Source organism: Medicago truncatula, chromosome 7, assembly GCF_003473485.1.
Source record: "Medicago truncatula cultivar Jemalong A17 chromosome 7, MtrunA17r5.0-ANR, whole genome shotgun sequence".
In the NCBI taxonomy this organism is placed as follows: Eukaryota; Viridiplantae; Streptophyta; class Magnoliopsida; order Fabales; family Fabaceae; genus Medicago; species Medicago truncatula.
In genome coordinates, this window is record NC_053048.1 from 9,652,652 (window position 1) to 9,674,193 (window position 21,542).

Sequence of the window (21,542 nt, forward strand, 5' to 3'; positions counted from 1 at the left end):
CTCGTGTCTGCTTTATTCAAACCAAAACCACAAAGAATCGTTGTAAAATAACACATAAGTATAACAATCTCATGTATAAAACACACCTATGAAACATGGTTACAGACATGACATAGACACATCAACACCGTTGGTAATTTAAGAAAAACACATAATTCAGTGTAATCATCATATGTGTCGGTGTCATCATATGTGTCGGTGTCATGTCGATGTCAGATACAACGCGTGTCCGACACGGAACACGACGCGTGTCCGACATCGGGATACTTTGCGTGTCCGATGAGTATCTTTGCTTCATAGAAACACATATATATATATATAAGTCTCCACCCACGTGAATTGTAAGATCCAAATCATCTAAAATTTATAACACATAAATACCTTCATCTGAGCCCTTTTATTCTGAAACCAAACATCGATTTGTCTTGGAGACAAGGCTAATTCCCTGCTTAACTGCAACTTATGTTGTTCACAAGGATGTGAACAATCTTTAAACAGCCTGAAAAATAAAATAAAAAGGCCATATAAAACAAAAAATAAAGGGTGGTGCAAAGAGAAAAGATCTGAAGACTCTTACGCTTCAAGCCTTTGAATCTGACGAGGAGTGTGACGTTTGGAACGTTTCATCCTCATATAATCTGTATTAGAAGAAATACTTCCTTCACCGTGATGCTCCATAAGTCTCTTTTGATCAAAACTTTTTCACCTTCAACGAGTTCTGTTTATTTTGCTATTAGGGCTACTATATATAGCTATATGGCAATGGCTACGATTTTTTTTTTTTTTTTTGGGTAGAAATGGCTATGAGTTTAATTTTTAGAAGCAAAATGATAAATAAATAAACGTGGACAATAAGAGATAGTGGCATGATTTACGAGGTGAGTGAGTTATGGAAAATCTTTTTTTTTTTTTTTTTTTTTTTTAGAGTGAGAGTTGGTTTATGTTTTCAACATGTTATTTATTGCTGATTGAAGAAAAAGATGTATAATAAATAGGGACATATACGTAAATAAATAATTAATGTAGTTGGAAATAGCAAATGAGTCTTATAAAAAGGGACAAAAAAAATCTCAAAAGGATCTTATAACGGTAGCATTATTTTGTAAACTATAAATGTTTTTAAAATCTATCATTAATTATTGTAATTAAAGGGTGTGTCTGATGTAGAACTCTAATAAATAGTCCAACTCTTTTTTTTTTTTTGTCAAGTAGCATAGTGGCTAGAACTTACACAATTTAATTGTGGGGAATTGAGTGTCTGAGGTTTGGACCCCGGCCCTGCATATAAAATTCAATATCCCTACCAACTGAGTTAAGCTCACGGGGATAGTCCAACTCATTTTTGATGTTTCTGCCTAATGGAATACACGTTATTTCTTTTATAAGAAAAAGAAAGTATACAAATTATTTCCTGTAAAGTTTATATATTTTCTATTTATAATATGTTAGTATTTATTATAAAAATTATAAACAATGACTTTACTTTTTTTTACAAAATTTTGATTTGATTTAAATTATATGTATAGGTTTTTTTTAGGGATATATGTATAGATTCTTTTTGAATAAAGGGATATATGTATAGATGTTTGTGAGTTTTAAACAATTTTTGTTTATCTTTTACGAACAACATATGTATATATATGTAATTAATATAAAAGCTAAAATGCAATTTTGATTCCTCTATTTTGACTTAATCAAAATTATAATCCCCCTAATTTCAAAACCACTATTTTTTTTTGGTAGATAGACGAAATGATAAAGCCATTATAAACTCACACACACAAGTGGAGATACCGGGATTCGAACTCCGGTCATAGCGTCCGGCCTAACAATTTCGGCATTTTTTTCCAGTTGAGCTAGGACTTGTGGACTCCAAAACCACTGTTTTAATCCCCATATTTTACATTTTTTTGGGTTTTTTTTTTTCGATCCCCACCAATTTTAGTGATTTGTCATTATCATTAATGAAGTGACGGTGATGTTAGTACGTGACAATGTGTGTAATTAAGTTTCTATGTCATTAAGAGAAACTAAATTTGGGTTCATGTAAGTACGTGACAATAAGTGAAGTAGCTTTCATTCTCGTTCCACACAAACAAAAATGAGAAAAGAAAAGTAGATGGAGATTGAAGAAATTAGGGTTCATGTTATCAAACCTGATTCATTTTCTTATTATAATTTAATTCAATTTTTATTTTTTTAATTATTAATCAATTAGTTTTTACATTTTGTATGTAAAATTTTGTTAATGACATGAAAACTTAAATAGCCAACACACACAGCCACGTCACTGCCACATCATTAATGGCAATGACAAATCATTAAAATTGACGGGGGTTTAAAAAAACCCAAAAAATGTAAAATAGGGAGGCTAAAATAGTGGTTTTGAAAATAAGAGGATTGAAATTTCGATCAAGTTAAAATTGAGGATAAAAAATGCATTTAAGTCTATGATAAATTACCTAAAAAAAAAGCCTATGATAAATTATTATTATTTTTTGGTCAAATTAACATAAATTATTTTAATAAACTATTAAAAAAAATTAAAATCGTTCATTATTATTGCAATTAAAGGGTGTGTCTGATGTAGAACTGATAAATATTCGAACTCATTTTTATGTTTCTGCCTAACAGAATGAACACACATTATTTCTTTTATACCAAAAAGAATAAAAATGATTTCCTTTTTTTTGAAGGATATAAAAATGATTTGTAAATATTTCTAATTTCATAATATGTTAGTATTCATTATAAATTACTAGTTTTTAGTGCACGTTTGTCTGCTTTTTTTTTATTTTTATAATGCGCTAACGTTTGTAAATTATAAGTAATATTTTTATAATATGTTTTTTTTTTATTTTTTATAAATTTTAATAATTATATGTATAGATGTCTTCGTAGTGAGATTCTCTTGGGTTGGGAAACATTGTAAACACCTTGGATAGTGATATTTCACCATTGCAAGGATCAAAAAGCTTCCTTTTGTGTTTTCTCTTAGGATTCGTTGAGAGTGCGGGTGATATGAAAAATGGGTAGAAATTAGGACTTGTTCTTTTGTAAGCTTATAAGCTAATTTCTTGTAACTCATTGTAACACTTGTTCTTTTGAAGGCTGCTCTCTCCCCCAGAACTGGGTCAACAATCTTGGTGTGTTTGTTCATTTCTTTCATTGCTTATCTTTATTGCTTTGATTATGCTTGTGGTGTTGCTCTACATTTAGATTTAGGTCTGTTTTTTTGTTGTTGTTGCTTGGAGACACTTTATCCATTGATTACCACTTCCTTTGCTCCACACATCTTTGTTATTTATTGGTGTGATTTTGTCCGAATTCACAACAGTTTCCAAAGATTGTTCCATCTTTTGGAGAGAATGCAAGTTTGAACAACACATTCGGCGTCCAAAACAGAGATTATGTGAAGAATAACACAATCGGGTAAATCATTGAGGCGGTCTTCTTTTAAATGGTCGCGATCTTTTCTTCTTCCTCTTTTGATCGTTTTGTTTGAGAACCTGTGGGTGAGTTAGAAGCTATTTAGCGACAATTATTGAAAATTAAAATCGAAGGAAAGGGAAAATAAATGCCTCAATGGTTTGAATTGAATCTATTGATCTTCCTATTAATTATTAATGAATTCATTTCCACAAAATAAGCAATTTAATGAAGGAAAAAAAAAATCCAACAGAAATCATCTTCACTACTAACTAGGTTAAAAAATCAAAAACCTAGAATGTGTTATTTCATTAAAAATGAAACATTAATGTTGAACATGTGAAAACTATTAAGGTTAAAAAAGAAAAACATAGTATAAATATGTAATTTGAATGAAGCAAACGAGAAATGGGTGACAAAAGACACTTACCGTTACAATGTTAGATTCAGATAGGGAAGAAGAAGCGTTTGTTCCATTGTTACAATGTTGGAATCAAATAGCGAAGAAGTGTTGTTCCATTGTTATAGTGTCGACGGGTTTTAGAGAGAGAAAGAGAGGTGAGAGGGGTGTGTCTCTGTTTATAAAGAGTTCATCACTATCTTTTTTAGTAGAACGAACACTGTGTTTATTAGAGAATATTTATCAGAGAGAGAGAAATAGAAGAGAAATATAGGAGGGAGAGAGAGAGAGAGGAGAAGAGAAGTAGAGACTTTCTCTTGTTTGGTTCAACAAAGAAGTTGCAAAGAGAAAAATTAAATTTTGGGTGCTGTCGTTTTCCAGTTGAGTGAAGAAATTCAAGAGAGATTGAGAAAGGCATATTTTTGCTCTTTCTCAATCACAGATAATTGTTTATGTGCTAACTTGAGGCTATAATGGAAAAGATGCACTACTAGAAATCTATGTTTTCCTGCGGAGTTCGGCCAAAATTCCGCAGAAAACAACTTTCATGCGGATTTTCCCAAGGATTCAGGTTCCCAGGTAATACCTTCGTGGGTAATTGATTCCCGAGGAATTTAGGATCCGCAGGAAATCTTCCTGCGAATATATCCGCAGCTAAAGTTTGGTCAGTTTTAAAGAGTTTATCTGCCCGTAAGCTTGTTTCCTGCGAACAATCCGCAGGTACTTCCGCAGCAAATGACGCAGGAAAATCCGAAGGAAATGTTTTCAAGAACAAAAAAAAGAACTGGTAAATCTGAAACTCAGGCATTTAAATTTATTTAATTTAATAAAAGATAATACACTTCAAAGCATTCTATTTATTTAAATAAAAAAAAGGTACAATTTCTCTAAACATTTTAGTAATTAGAATGTGTAGCAGGAGACAAAGCAAACTAGTTGGATTACAACTTTACCTAGGCATATATAGCCTTTAAAAACACTGAAATTTCAATATAATGTATTACAATTGAACTAAACATACAACAGAATAAAATACCCGAATTGATAATGTCTCATCCTTCTCAAAAGTTTGTTACACTAACACACCTAACATATTCCCTATAATTAATGAATCACTTCCCCAGTCCCCTTATGCCACATGTTCATTATGCTTTCTATCTTCACTAAGCTTTCAATTCAGCAACTGCAGGAAAGAAACACAATTGACAAACCTAAAATCAATTACAATTACAAATTATATTTATAAGATGTACACCTAAAATCAAAGAAACACACTCAAAATGAGGCATGCAATTGACAAACCTTAAATCATGAAGAAAAAGTGTCTACATGTGAAATTCAATATTCAGTTTACCAAGAAAACTTGGAATAAATAATAAATCATACTATTTTCTAAAGTGGGGTGCTGAAGCAATAACCTCTCTTAACCAATTAATATAATGACAATAATACGTTATACTAATTTTAAAGGAAATCCTGATGAGTGACAATTTTTATACCTCTTAAGACCTCAACAATCACTACTACAATAATAACTTTTAGTAAGAAGGTGATTGCAACACTTGAAAAATTGTTAGCTGATATAGTGATATAGTAACAATTGAGTAAAAGTGTTACATCCAATACAACAAGTACCATCCCCTCCTTCAAAAAAAAAAAAAAGTACCATCCCTAAAAAAAATAAAAATACAAGTATTAAAAGAGTAACAAGTACCCATTTATTATTCATTCACGTGTTAAATTTTTTGTCAACAATAGTCAAAATAAAATAAATAAAAAAAGTATTATAAACCATTGAGAAACACTTTTCTCTCTCTTCCCTCAAAAATCACTTTTCTCTCTCACAGAGATCTCACCACCGTGATTCAGCAGAACCACCGTCAAGCTTCACCAACGTTGCACACCTTCGACCACCGTCACGCTCACACCATCAACCACCGTCAAGCTTCACCGACGAATTTCTCATTCCGTCGAGCTTCTCACGCATTCTCACGGATTCTCATTCTCAACCACCGTCGAGCTTCTGTCAGAACCACCGTCAAGCTTCACCGACGAATTTCTCATTCCGTCGAGCTTCTCACGCATTCTCACGGATTCTCATTCTCAACCACCGTCGAGCTTCTGTCAGAACCACCGTCAAGCTCCACCGTCACGCATTCTCATTCCGTCGAGCTTCTCACGGAACTGAATCTCACCGTCGAGCTTCACACTTCACGGATAGAGCTTCACAAATCCTTTTTCCTCTTTCGCTCACGCAGGTAAAACTCGAATTCTTCTTCGGTTTCGCATTTTTCGCGCATTCGGTTTTGATTTCGCTTAGATTTCATCGCAATTATCTTAGATTCGTGCTTTTTTTTTTCCTGTTATGAATCATCTTTTCGTTCACATTGTTTGAATTTTGTTTTGAAATTCTATGTGTTTAATTTTCGTTTCACAATTTAACTCAAATTCTTCTTGTTCTGTTTGCCAAAGAATAAGAAATTATCCTAGAGTGGATTGGTGGATTTGTTATAAATTGAAATTTAACTCAATTTTTTGAGTTATGAATCGAAGTTAACTTCACAGTCGCCGCAGATCCATGATTTTCATTCGCAATTTAACTCAATTTTTGTTCCAATGGATTTGTGATTGAAAAAAAAGTTGTTTAGAATTTGCTGATTACTCTTCAAACTCAATTTTGTGATTTTTTGAACTAAGTTTTTTCGAATTTCGTAGGAATAAGAAATTGAACTGATTTTCCTAACAATAATTAGGGAGTGGATTTGTTATTTTGCTCACAGTTTTGCATTTTTTTTGAAATCTGCGTTTGATTGATGTTGTCGCGTGCATAAGTATAAGAAATTTAACTGAAGTTTTGTGTTAAGAAGTAGTAGTAATTAATGAGTAGTGTGTCGACATGTTAGTGTTTGTTGTTCATAGAAATGAGTTTGTAATTTTAAGCTTTGTTACATGAGGCAGAGAATGAAATAGTTTTAGATATAGTGATGAATTGTTCTAGATTAAGAAATAGTTTTACATGAGGTAGAGAATGAAATAGTTTTAGATATAGTGATGAAATAGTTTGTAATTTAACTATTGTTCTAGATTTAGACTATGGTACCTGGAAATGGTGCCTTAGAATGACAGTTTTTTGGCCTTCCGCAATTGATAATACTGCTTGGTTGATCAGAGTACGACATAAATAGGATGCTGTCAATTAATAAAAATAAAGACAACCTCATAACCAAGAGAACATATACCAAGCACATGTTATGATGCAAAAATTTATTTGTTTCTTATCGTCTATAATTGTTTCTCTCTTCAACATAATTAAGAAACTTATTGTTATACCGTATAGAGTGATAGCAGCGTGGCCACCCCAAGAAAAATGAGACAATAAACAGAGTGATCAGTACTCTGAATTGGTGATTTAAACGCCATTACTATGGTACCTGTCTTCATCACTAGGCCACACTTTGTTATCATATGAAGCATTATCATAATAATACCCTCCTCCTCCTCTTTGCTTGTTATTGCTAGATTTGAATATGTTGAAAACTGACCTGAATGATGATGATTTAGATGACTTCCTTTGATTGTTTCCTCCCATTTTACTACCGAGTATAGAGTGGCGACTCTTTGGTTGGTGAGAGTGACTAGAAAGTAGTATTGAAGCAAGGAAGGAAAATGTGTTGTGTTGTGTTGTGATACAACTTGGAAGCTAGGGGGTCTCAATTTATATAGTACAAATTACTACTAATAAACAACCTTTTTTATTAAGCTAAGACAAAGAATCTGATTCAAACCATTGGGGTTCAACTTTTGTAAGAGGTACATTTTCTGTGATCAAATGGCTGCTTAATTTGCTTGACTTGACTTCAATCAATAGTCATGTGATTGGTTTTGGCTGTGTTTGTTGTTAAATGATGCATATTTGTTGATTTGAATATCTTAAACTCAACCCCTCCTCTGAGATCCATGATTTTCATTCGCAATTTAACTACATTTTTGTGCCATGAGGCAGAGAATGACATAGTTTTAGATATAGTAATGAATTGTTCTAGATTTAGACTATGATATTAAGCTTTGTTACTAACAAACGATCTTTATATATTAATACAATGCAGAGGCAGAGAGCATCTATAAGGATGGATAAGAGCTGGTTACATGAGAAGAGATCTTCAATAAGGTACTTGTATGGCTTGCATAATTTTCTCGATTTTGCATTTCGTACTGTAGCTGAAGGGAATGAAATATGTTGCATCTCGATTTTGCAGTTATTTATTTCTCAAAGAAAATTTATTGAGATTGAGTCTGTTATAATTTGTGGCTTTTGATTGCTAGGCACCTCATTCACATAGAGAAACTAATGACTCTATCGATGGTGAAACAAGTGAGGGAAAGGCAGAAATGGAAAGAAAGATGAGAGGTACAAGTGAGGGCAGGGCAGAAGCGGAAAGAAAGATGAGAGGTACAAGTGAAGGCAGGCAAGAAGAAGAAAGAAAAATGAGAGGTACATGTATTGCAGCTGCACTATTAGTTACTTTATGTTAACTGATTCGAGAATTTATATTTTAATATAGAATAATTTCTACTGGTCAGTTAGTTATTGCTTTAAATACTTAGTTCTATTCTTCTAGATAAAAATGTAGTCAATAAGCATGTCAACTTATGAAAACAACGTGTTAGTGATAACTTGTATGTGAGTAGTCAATAAGCATGTCAACTTCATTTTATTAACTTTGAGACAGGATCCACAAGTAAGAAGACAAGGGGTCCAACAACATGTCTTAAGACCCATGGGTTGAGAGATGAAGAGCGCTTGCCAATAAGACTGAATATGTTTGGTCAGCCTATTGGCTGCAATCGAGCAGCCTTGAGCACTTACTTGGGAACGTTGGCTAGGAATGCACACTTGGTTCCTATCAAATATACATGTTGGAAACAACTGCAATTGAATGAATCTGAAGATTGGGAGGACGATATGTGGGGAACAGTCACTGTAATATATTTATCCCAAATTGATTATATTATTTAATCAGAATAAACAACATTATTTGGATAAAGCAGCTAAGCGCAAGGCAAAACATGAGAAACTTAAGAGAAAAGGTACTATGTTTATCCCAAATTTAATTGATTTTGTGTTATTGAACTCAATTTCTAATAATATTCTTATTTTATGAATTATCTTTGCTTATTCTTTTGGTGTGTTTGATTGAATAGGCTGACCCCGGGATTGGTGGAATGCTTCATATTATAAGGTCTGATTTCTGAACATTGTTTGATGAATTCTTGTGATTCCTCCTTTTGCTTGAGTTTCAGAGTCATTCGAATTTTGTTTTAGCCGTGTTCTGCCTCTGTTTATGTGTTACTTAGATTTTTTAATTGAGCTATCTGAAATGCATTCATTTGACTGTGCTCTGGTTTTCTTGAGGCTTCTTTTGATTTGGAAATTCACAATCATATAGATGTTATTGGTTGTATCGGAGTTCCTTGCTATTGACTTGTTTCAGCAATGGTTAATAATATATACGATATGAAATTATGCATTTTTGGTTATTAAAGTTTCTTGTGGATTACTGCATGGCTATGAAAAATTGGACATTCATCCTTGTTTTGTTGGATTGCATTATATTGTTTAAGAACTGATATGTTTAAGAACTTTTGATATCAGCTAGCATGCATTATATTGTTTATTTTGGCAGGACAAAAAGTTGAATACTGTAAAAGGATGCAAGATTTGATGAAGAAAGAGAAGGAAAATAAATTTGTAGAGTGTCAACAACTTGGAACAAAAAGAATCAAGCAGAAAACAAAATGGAAGGCTGATAATATGGTTGGATGAATAGGAACAATGCAGTGAGATATTTTATAAAGTACATGTTACATTGGATGAAAACTTGTAATCATTTTAGTGACATTCAAATTTTGTTGCATAGTTCTAATTGTGTTGCATATTTCATTTTCATTATGCAAGAATAAGAACAGTGAAGGGGAAAATTGTAGAGTATGTAATTCAAACTTGTTATTAAAACTTGTATCTAATATTGGTTAATTCAAATATGAATGAAGTTTAAGCGAAGACAAATTTGGTAGATTCAAAAAAATTTAATCTAGACAATTTTGCGACACTTTTTACAACTTCTCAAAAATTATAAATGTAACACTTTTTCATTGTTAATAGTGATACAAAAAGTGTTACAATAATGTAACATTTGCGACACTTTTTAATTGTTATAGATAATACTATAAAATGTAACTAAAACTCTTTAGTAACATGGACTTTATCTAACAATTGTTCAAGTGTTACAAAATTTAATTAGTAACAATTTTCTTGATTTAGTTACAATTTTCAAGTGTTGCTAAATGTCATTATTGTAGTAGTGAATTTTATTTAAATCAATGATACAATCCTTAGCATCTATGTACTTACCGCATATCTGGTATTTGATTTAGCACAAACAAGGGACTTTAGAACAAAAAGACAGCTCTCCAAGTTCTGAAGGATAGGTTTCCCACCCTTCTACCAACACTTAGAACCCTGAATTAATTTTATGAATCAGGAAGATACTGAAGATATTTGTAAAATTCCTCTTCGCGTTAGAGCTACTACTGACTCCATTCTTTGGAAGGCATCGCCCAATGATGCTTACATTATGAAGACTGCGTAATGTATGTGTGTTATTTTCACGATTCATGATGATAGTTTACACACGAATGGCAATTGGCGCAACTTTAGAATATATGCAAAACCATCAAAGATAAATCCTTTTTGTTGGAGATTACTTCATTGTTGAATTCCTACTCTTTTGAATTTATATAAATTATGCATTAACTGTCAATCTGATTATGTTAGGTACTCCAGTTATGTTGATGATGATATGCATAACTTTCTTGAGTGTGCTTATGCTACTAATTGTTGGAAAGAGACAAATTTATGGAGTAGAATTGATACCATATTCAAAGTAATCGAAGTTTTTCTACAACTATATTTTCCGCTCATGCAAGTTTGGATGATAACACTAGAGCTTGCTTCTAATCTATCCTTTGGAACATATAACACATCCGAAATACTTACTTATGGGAGCAGAATCAAGATGATACTTCGACCACTCTAAACCTTGATCTTGATACACTCCGCGACTACATTTTGTGTGATCGGTCCATCCTAAATCCTTGCAAAGCACCGCCAATTCTAACTTGGAAAAAGCCTAGTAAACTAGTTGAAATGTAATGTTGATTATGCCACCTTCTCGATTGATGGGAAATTTGGAGTTGGAGGATGATTCTCTGGTAATCTTGTTCATAACAACACAATGGTGTACCCCTTTCTATGTGTCGGTAGCAGAATATGAGGCTATAACCCTTCAATATACTCTTCATATAGCTGTAAGTAGTGGGTATGAACGAGTCAATTTTGATAACGATTAAAAGATGATTGTAAATGTTGTTACAAATGGTGTCATTAAGATCACAAGCTAGATACTTATTTCCTCTAATGCTAGATACAATCTAGCTTTTCTCGGGAAGAAAGAAAATAAAGTCGCTCATAACCCTTCAATATAATATATTATATTGATTTATTTTTGGTATACTTATTACTGACACGTAATAGTTTAATTTCCTTTCACAAGTACAAGGAAAGTTAAACTTCTTGTTGAACTAGCTTATGAGATTGTTTGATCAAGTGATTGTTTGATAAACTAATTTATAACTTTTTTTTTATATGTTATTTGAAGTAGTTTTTAAGCTTGTAGATTTTTACATTTTGTTCCAATTTTAAGCTTATTGTTTTAATTTTTTTTATCATTCATTAAGTAAAACAACTATCCACTCACTCAAATTAAAACTGGACACAATACTACAAAAAAAAAAAAACACAATTTTCTTTGTGCAATATACATCCCTCTTCATCTTATCCATTATCAATTTTTCAGACCGTTCTAGATGCCCCATATCTCAATTCTCTGCAATTTTTTTATACCTTCAACAAAGAATATACAATAATAACCTCATGCCTCAACTCCTAGAATCCAAACAAGAAAACATATTAATTCAATATCAAGTTTGGATAAAACACAAACAATTCAATACTCAAATGTAGAATTTATTAAAACATAAATAAGAACATGTAATTTCTCTAACTTTCGTGAAAAAAACACTCTCCCTCCAACAGAAAAAATAGAAAATGTACATTGGATTGAATTCAGAATGAGAAAAAGATATTGGATTGAGTAAATTTATGGGTGCCAACAAAACTCTCTCTCTCTCTATCTCTCTCTCCATTTAAATGAAAACCAATTATATACGATGTATATCCAAGGTTATTGGTAGTGCTCTCGGGCCCTTAAGGCCAACCACCAACTGACCGTCATTAGTGCCATTGGGATACTTTCAGTCACACGCCACCTTCGTTTGTGGTGTTTGGTTAGGCCTCTTCAACGGTGTTCCTCGGCCTTCGTCTTCGTGAGATTAGTTCGTCAATTCCTGGTGAAAGTTATGAGTCTTTTTCACTTGAACAACAACTTTGGATATGGCTTATTTGTTTAGAATCAGACATACTAAATTGGGTCATTGGTTTGCACGGTCTAACAAGCCTTTTTTTATTTTATTTTGGTGGCTTCCATTTGTTCTGTCGCGTTTTGTTTGTTTTCAACGGTGGCCTCCCAATCTTTATGTGGTTGGAGCCTTCTACGGTGGCTTCTAAATATGTCGGGGTAGGTATTATTTTCTTCTCTGATGGATTGTTTTTCGGAACAAGAGTTGTTCATACAATTCATCTAGGATTTTGATGATAACAAACTATTGAAGAATAATTGGAATATTAGCATATGTTCAAGTGTGTTGAATCAAATAATGAATCTATCATTGAAGGATGAATATATGAAGAGCATCAGAAGGACCAAGAGAAGCATAGAAAATGATGATAGAAGATATGAAAAAAGGTGGTGGTTGGATTAGGCAACTGTACCTAATCGTTTACCAAGTAAAAAAATGGTAAGCAGAGTATCGTATCCACATGGATTGTCATTTCGTTTAAACAATTCGTGTTACTTATTTGTAAACAAAGTAATAATAAAAGAGTTAAGTGTTTAGAGTTTTCAAAGTTAATCTGTTTGCAATAGAGCAAGTATTCTGTTTTGTTGGTGAATGTTAGCAGCAGTTAGGATTCTTTGAATCCCCCCTATTTATTTGCTGGAATTAATTAATAGTCAAGTCGCGTTTAGTTGTTCGAAGTAGACTATCTAAGGGATGAGTTTATCGGGACTTGTGTAACATATATTTTAAATATGGCCTGTGTAATGAGACACGACTATTATTTTTTGGTTGTTTTTGTATATAGACACGGCTATTATTTTTTGGTTGTTTATGTATATGTTGGATGTGGAAATCCTATCAAGGAACAATGTTGGAAAAGATAATTTTTTTCTCATACTTAAATTAAAAACAAATGTGATTTCAGAACTTCCTTTTGTGCTTAGTAGGTAAGACTAAGTTTTGTTGTTACCATAAATAAATCACAATGGCAGACCATTCCTAATGTTGAAATCTATTTTCTAGGACATGTTTTTAACCACGGTCAATTATATGTAGCTTTATCAAGAGGAGTTTCTCAAAATTAAACAAAAGTTATCATCAAATAAATACAAGGAGAAGATAGAGACTTTACCAAAATCTAGTTTTTAAAGATATTCTTTTATTTATCAGAATAAACCGTAAATGATCGTATTTTTTATACATTTATGTTAACATTTTACTAATTATTAAAATCGATTTCCGTAGCTTTTTCGGTTCCTTTTATTTCTGTCTTTTTTCTTCATTTTGAGGGTTTTGGCCTAGTCCCCCCTCTTTTGTAATTGTTTTCCCCCTTTTTTTTAATAATATGTATTGGAAAGGCGGTAGCGGATGGGAGTTATTGTGGGGTGCCAACCTAGTTGGAATGTCTCAGATTCTCCCGGATGCCTAACCTTTCTCTTGGCCTTATAAAAAAAAATTAATTATATTATAATAAACAATAGATGATTATATTTTTTAATTATTTTACATACAGACAAACCAAAATATGTCGAGTTAATAAATAATTTTGTTATATGCTTTGACAATAATTTGTAGATAAATCGATGAACGGATAAATTCCATTAATATAATTATTTTTTTAATAAATTATAATTAAAATTATACAGACAAACATAATAAAATATACACACACGTTAGCAAAGTAAAAAGAGCAGAAAGACGAACACGGTGGTGCCCGTCTTTCCGGTATTAAATATAATTTATTTAATATTTAGAACTAACTTCTATAAAATTATCTAGTAAAATTAAATTAAAGTAAAAATCTTCTAGAAATTTAAACAATATATAACTTTAATCCACAATTATGTTTTTTATTTATAAATATCATATTCAGTCAAAACCATAATTATTAAATATCAATTATTTATCCTTAAAAAAACATCAAATCTATAAATATGTTTTTAGTACTATTATTTATTAAATTACAGTTAAAGATTTTCCTTTAATTTCATATGGGGTGGATAAAGATGTTTGAAAACCTTATAATATAGTAATTTAATAATTGAAAGGATTTGAATGGTCAATACTATAATAAATATGTTCATATGTAACATAAAATCTTGTATGAGAAAATAAAATTTATAAATAGGTTTCCTCAAACCAAACTTCTCATAAACAGTCCAATTCATATAGTTGTTTTGTCCTATGTGATGACCAATATATCTTTTTATCAAGTTTTTATTCTTCCTTCAACATTTTTGTTATTTCATTTGCCTAGACCTCCTTCAATGATGATGTGTATACATCATCAAATTAATCAAATCGACGAAGTACCAAATCACCGTATCTACCCATCCTCAAAACAATGTCCATTAGAGAAATTTCTCAAAACAATGGATCTACCCCTCCTAGATGGTTGTATTACAGCATCACATGACAACAAAAGCAAAGAACTCATTCTTTGGCAGTTTTGTTGATAAAGGACTTGTGGATGTGTGGAATGATACAACCACCAGCATTTTTTTCCCTTGATAAGGGTATCAAGTTCCTCATCTCCCCTAATAGCCAGCTGCAACTGCCTTGGTGTGATCCTCTTCACCTTCAAATCTTTATTTGAATTTCCAGCCAGTTCAAGAACTTCCGCAGTCAGATACTCTAGAATTTATGCCGGATAAACTGCAGTCGTTGCTCCCACATATGCGTTAGTTTGGAGTCTATGCTTCTGCTGTCTGTGCCACATGAAAATGGATTCCGACACAAGAAGAATGAGAATTAGGTTTCCTCTTATCTTTGTCTTTGTTAGCCGCGGTGGTTTTCGCTGTAACCACACCATTTCCTCCAATTTCCTATCATTGCTTAATCACGTTGGAATCGAGAAAGAGAAAGAGAGAGAAATGTGTGAGAGCAATGTATAGTTGTTGTTTTAATCTTTCTAAGTTATATTTGTGAAAGAATTTTGTGCTATATTGATTTGAATTGAGAAATATATGAAAGGATTTGAACTTGTGTTTAAGTTTTGTTGTGGGTCATATGTTCAATTTGTTGTTTAGACGATTATTTGGATCGAATGTTGTTTAGATCATGAAAAATAAGTGTTATGTTTATTCTGTCTTCACATACACAACTACTTTAACTATTTACTATTGATTTACTTTTGGTATACTTATTACTCACACGTAATAGTCTAATTTACTTTCACAAGTATAAGGAAAGCTAAACTTCTTGTCGAACTAGCTTCTAAGATTTCTTGATCAAGTGACCGTTTGGTAAACTAATATATAACTTTTTTTATATGTTATTTGAAGTAGTTTTTGAGCTTGTAGATTTTTATATTTTGTTCCAATTTTTAGCTTATTGTTTTAATTTTTTTATCATTCATTAAGTAAAACAACTATCCACTCACTCGAATTAAAACTGCACACAATACTACAAAAAAAAAAAAAAATTTCTTTGTGCAATATACATTCCTCTTCATCTTATCCATTATCAATTTTTCAAACCGTTCGAGATGCACCATATCTCAATTCTCTGCAATTTATTATACCTTTATCGAAGAACATACAAAGCAAGCAATAACCTCAGGCCTCAACTCCTAGAATCCAAACAAGAAAACATATTAATTCAATATGAAGTTTGGATAAAAAACAAACAATTCAATACTCACATGTAGAATTTATGAAAACATAAATAAGAAGATGCAATTTCTCCAACTTTCGTGAAAAAAACACTCTCCCTCCTGCAAAAAAAATAAATAGAAAATGTACATTGGATTGAATTGAGAAAGAGAGAAAAATATTGGATTGAATATTTTTTTGGCATTGTTTGTTATTAATTTAAAATTATGCACTTTTAAGCCATTTTATATTTACTAAAGCTAAATTTAAGAAACATGTAAATTTCTGGGTGCCAACAAAACACACTCTCTCTCCCTCCCTCTCTCTCTCTCCATTTAAATCAAAACCAATTATATACGATGTAGATCCAAGGTTAGTGGTAGTGCTCTCGGGCCCTTAAGGCCAACAACCAACTGACCGTCATTAGTGCCATTGGGATATTTTCAGTCACACGCCACCTTCGTTTGTGGTGTTTGGTTAGGCCTCTTCAACGGTGTTCCTCGGCCTTCGTCTTTGTGAGATTAGTTCGTCAATTCCTGGTGAAAGTTATGAGTCTTTTTCACTCGAACACCAACTTTGGATATGGCTTATTTGTTTAGAATCAAACCTACTAAATTGGGTCATTGTTTTGCACGGTCTAACAAGCCTCTTTTTTATTTTGGTGGCTTCCATTTGTTCTGTCGCGTTTTGTTTGTTTTCAACGGTGGCCTCCCAATCTTTATGTGGTTGGATCCTTCTACGGTGGCTTCTAAATATGTCGGGGTAGGTATTATTTTCTTCTCTGATGGATTGTTTTTCGGAACAACAGTTGTTCATACAATTCATCTAGGATTTTGATGATAACAAAGTATTGAAGAATAATTGGAATACTAACATATGTTCAAGTGTGTTGAATCAAATAATGAATCTATCATTGAAGGATGAATATATGAAGAGCATCAGAAGGACCAAGAGAAGCATATAAAATGATGATAGAAGATATGAAGAAAGGTGGTGGTTGGATTAGGCAACTTTACCTAATCGTTTACCAAGTAAAAAAATGATAAGCAGAGTATCGTATCCATATGGATTGTCATTTCGTTTAAACAATTTGTGTTGCTTATTTGTAAACAAATTAATAATAAAAGAGTTAAGTGCTTAGAGTTTGCAAAGTTGATCTGTTTGCAATAGAGGACGTATCCTGTTTGGTTGTTGAATGTTAGCAGTGTTGGAACAAAAAGTGTTTCACAATGAACCTTAATAAGTTTTGATGATAACAAGGTATAAAAAATTGTCAATTGGTTATTGCTAATAATTGTTCAAGTGTACAGGACCAAAGGCTACTCAAGTTATTTCAATAGGTCTTGGAAGAACAATGGAAAGAAAAAGAAATTCTAAGCATCTGAAGAAAACTGCGTCTGAAGCTGAAGTGCATCTGAAGTGATGACGTCATCAGAAGCAGAAGGTAATCAGAAGCAAGGTTTTCATCAGAAGCGAAGTCATCACCAGAAGCTACATTTAATCCATATATTCAAACTGAAGATCCAAAGTAGCTGTTTCTCATTTCAATCTCATCTAAGAAGAACGAAGAATTGAAAGGAAGGTATCAAGGGTCATTTGGACAGCGCTGAGCATTTGTCCTTCGTTAACAGAGTTGACCAAGTACAAGTGTACAACCACTACCTCCACTACTCTGTTTTGTCCACGCTACAAGACAAGACAACAGCTATGCCTGCAGAATTTGTGCCTTCAAGATGGGAATGAATTTGAAGCTAATTCTTCAAAGGACTACACCCAAATCAGGCAAATGATTACTGGTGAATGATCAAAGGATTTCAAACGACTCTTTAGACGTGCTAATTATCTCAACGTCTTTTTCACGCCTCTATATAAAGGAGTGAAGACTTGAAGATTGTGTAGTGAGATATACAAGTTAAAAAAAGCGCCAAAACTCTGTCAATTTGATTTTACAAAGCACACTGAATTTCTGCACTGATTTGATACATCTTAGAAATTCAAAAGTCTAGAGTCTTAATTGTATTGTATTGTGAACACCACTGATTGTATATCAAGTGTTCAAGTCAAACTTAATTCATTGTATTTTTGTTTGATCAGAAGCCTCTTGCCTGCGTGCTTGAGCATTAGAAGACTCTTGCTTAGTGCTTGAGCATTGGAAGACTCTTGCGTGTGTGCTTGAGCATTTTTGAGAAGTTTCATACTTAGAGAGTATTGAGCATTTGTAATCTTTGTGATTATAGTGAAATCTCCTTGGAAGTGCAAGGGGGACTGGACTACTTCCGATTTGTGGAAGGAACCAGGATAACTGCTTGTGTCTTTGTCTTTCTTTTCTCTGCTCTGTTCTTTTCCGCTGCAATCTGATTCTGATTATTTCATCAGAAGCACTCACAAACTGCTTCTGAAGTTTCTTCAGAAGAAGTATTTTTAGAGAGAAAAAGAAAACACAATTCAACCCCCCCTTCTTGTGTTTTTCACACCTTCAATTGGTATCAGAGCTTGCTCTGTTATCATAAGCACTTAACCGTGTGACAGTTCAAGATCCAAAAGAAAAACATGTCTGGAGGAGAGGAATCAGTTACTACAAAATACACAAGTGTCAAGCATGACTATGATACTGCTGACAAGAAAACAGACTCTGGAAAAGCTCCAAAGTTTAATGGAGATCCAGAAGAGTTTTCATGGTGGAAAACAAATATGAACAGCTTTATCATGGGATTGGATGAAGAGCTATGGGACATACTGGAAGATGGAGTTGATGATCTGGATTTAGATGAAGAAGGAGCTGCTATAGACAGAAGAATACATACTCCTGCTCAGAAGAAGCTTTATAAGAAACACCACAAGATAAGAGGAATCATTGTGGCTTCTATACCTCGCACCGAATACATGAAGATGAGTGACAAATCTACTGCGAAGGCTATGTTTGCTTCACTATGTGCAAACTTTGAAGGCAGCAAGAAGGTGAAAGAGGCTAAAGCTTTGATGCTAGTTCATCAGTATGAACTTTTCAGAATGAAGGATGATGAGAGTATAGAAGAAATGTACTCAAGATTTCAAACTTTAGTTTATGGATTGCAAATACTGAAGAAAAGCTATGTTGCTTCTGATCATGTTAGTAAGATTTTGAGAAGCTTGCCTTCAAGATGGAGACCCAAAGTAACTGCTATTGAGGAAGCTAAGGATCTAAATACTTTAAGTGTTGAAGATCTTGTTAGCTCACTCAAAGTGCATGAAATGAGTTTAAATGAGCATGAAACCTCTAAGAAGAGTAAATCCATTGCTTTACCATCTAAAGGAAAGACTTCAAAATCTTCCAAAGCCTATAAAACTAGTGAATCTGAAGAAGAATCACCTGATGGAGATTCTGATGAAGATCAATCTGTAAAGATGGCTATGTTGTCCAACAAGCTTGAGTATCTGGCAAGGAAGCAAAAGAAATTTTTGAGCAAGAGAGGTAGCTACAAGAACTCCAAGAAAGAAGATCAGAAGGGATGCTTCAATTGTAAGAAGCCTGGTCATTTCATTGCTGATTGCCCTGATCTTCAGAAGGAGAAGTTTAAAGGCAAATCCAAGAAATCAAGCTTCAGCTACAGTAAATTCAGAAAGCAAATCAAAAAGAGCTTGATGGCGACCTGGGAAGATTTGGATAGTGAATCTGGTTCTGATAAAGAAGAAGCAGATGATGATGCTAAGGCAACCATGGGGTTAGTGGCAACAGTATCATCAGAAGCAGTATCAGAAGCTGAATCAGATTCAGAAGATGAAAATGAGGTATATTCCAAAATTCCTAGACAAGAACTTGTTGATTCTCTAAAAGAACTTTTATCACTGTTTGAACACAGAACCAATGAGTTGACAGATTTAAAAGAAAAATATGTTGATTTGATGAAACAACAAAAGACAACTCTATTGGAACTGAAAGCTTCTGAAGAAGAACTCAAAGGGTTTAACCTCATATCAACAACATATGAAGATAGACTCAAGATTCTTTGTCAGAAGCTACAAGAAAAATGTGATAAAGGTTCAGGCAATAAACATGAGATTGCCTTGGATGATTTTATTATGGTTGGAATAGACAGAAGCAAAGTTGCTTCTATGATCTACAACACATACAAGAACAATGGCAAAGGGATTGGATAATCTGAGGAGAAATCCAAAGAATACAGTCTCAAGAGCTACTGTGATTGTATCAAGGATGGACTGAAATCCACCTTTGTGCCTGAAGGTACAGATGCTGTAACTGGTGTTCAGTCAGAACCTGAAGCTTCTGGTTCGAAGGCTGAGATCACATCAAAGCCAGAAAAACTCAAGTCTAAGGTTATGACAAAATCTGATCCTAAGACTCAAAAGATTAAAATTCTGAAAAGATCAGAACCTGTTCCTCAGAATCTGATTAAACCAGAATCTAAAATCCCAAAGCCAAAGGATCAGAAGAACAAAGCAGCTACTGCTTCTGAGAAAACAATACCCAAAGGTGTTAAACCTAAAGTATTGAATGATCAGAAGCTATCCAGCACTCACCTCAAGGTACAAGGGAGGAAAAGTAAAACCTCCAGAACTAACCCAAAAGGACCCATGAAGATATGGGTACCTAAATCTGAATTGGTTAAAACTGCAGGTGTGCCTAAGGGCAAAAGAGAAACAAAGGTCATGGTACCTAGACAGCGGATGTTCAAGGCACATGACTGGAGAGAAAGCTTTGTTCCTTACCCTCACCATGAAAGATGGAGGAGAAGTGAAGTTTGGTGGCAACCAAACTGGAAAAATCATTGGTACAGGTACTATTGGTAACTCCTCCATTTCAATTAATAATGTGTGGCTAGTAGATGGTCTGAAGCATAACCTATTGAGCATTAGTCAATTTTGTGACAATGGGTATGATGTAATGTTCAGTAAGACCAACTGCACACTAGTCAACAAGGATGACAAATCCATTACATTCAAAGGAAAGAGAATTGAGAATGTCTATAAAATTAATTTCTCTGATCTGGCTGATCAGAAGGTAGTTTGCCTTCTGTCATTGAATGATAAAAAGTGGGTATGGCACAGAAGATTGGGACATGCTAATTGGAGATTAATTTCTAAAATTAGCAAGTTACAACTTGTCAAAGGATTGTCTAACATTGATTATCATTCAGATGCACTGTGTGGTGCATGTCAGAAAGGGAAAATTGTAAAAAGTTCTTTCAAATCCAAAGACATTGTATCAACCTCAAGACCCTTAGAATTACTCCATATTGATCTTTTTGGACCAGTTAACACTGCATCATTATATGGAAGTAAATATGGATTAGTCATTGTTGATGATTACAGCAGATGGACTTGGGTAAAATTCATTAAAAGTAAAGACTATGCATGTGAAGTGTTTAGCAGCTTCTGCACTCAAATACAATCTGAAAAAGAATTGAAAATTTTGAAAGTCAGAAGTGATCATGGTGGTGAATTTGAAAATGAGCCATTTGAATCTTTTTGTGAAAAACATGGGATTCTCCATGAATTTTCTTCTCCTAGAACTCCACAACAAAATGGGATTGTAGAGAGAAAGAATAGAACCTTACAAGAAATGGCCAGAACCATGATCCATGAAAACAATTTAGCTAAACATT

General features: G+C 33.2%; 1 pseudogene; it reads right to left on the minus strand.

Annotated features, from left to right (window-relative positions):
• Nucleotides 1-14,758: 14,758 nt before the first annotated feature.
• Nucleotides 14,759-16,372, minus strand: LOC25497752 (histone H2A variant 1-like; annotated as a pseudogene).
• Between the last annotated feature and the right edge of the window lie 5,170 nt (nt 16,373-21,542).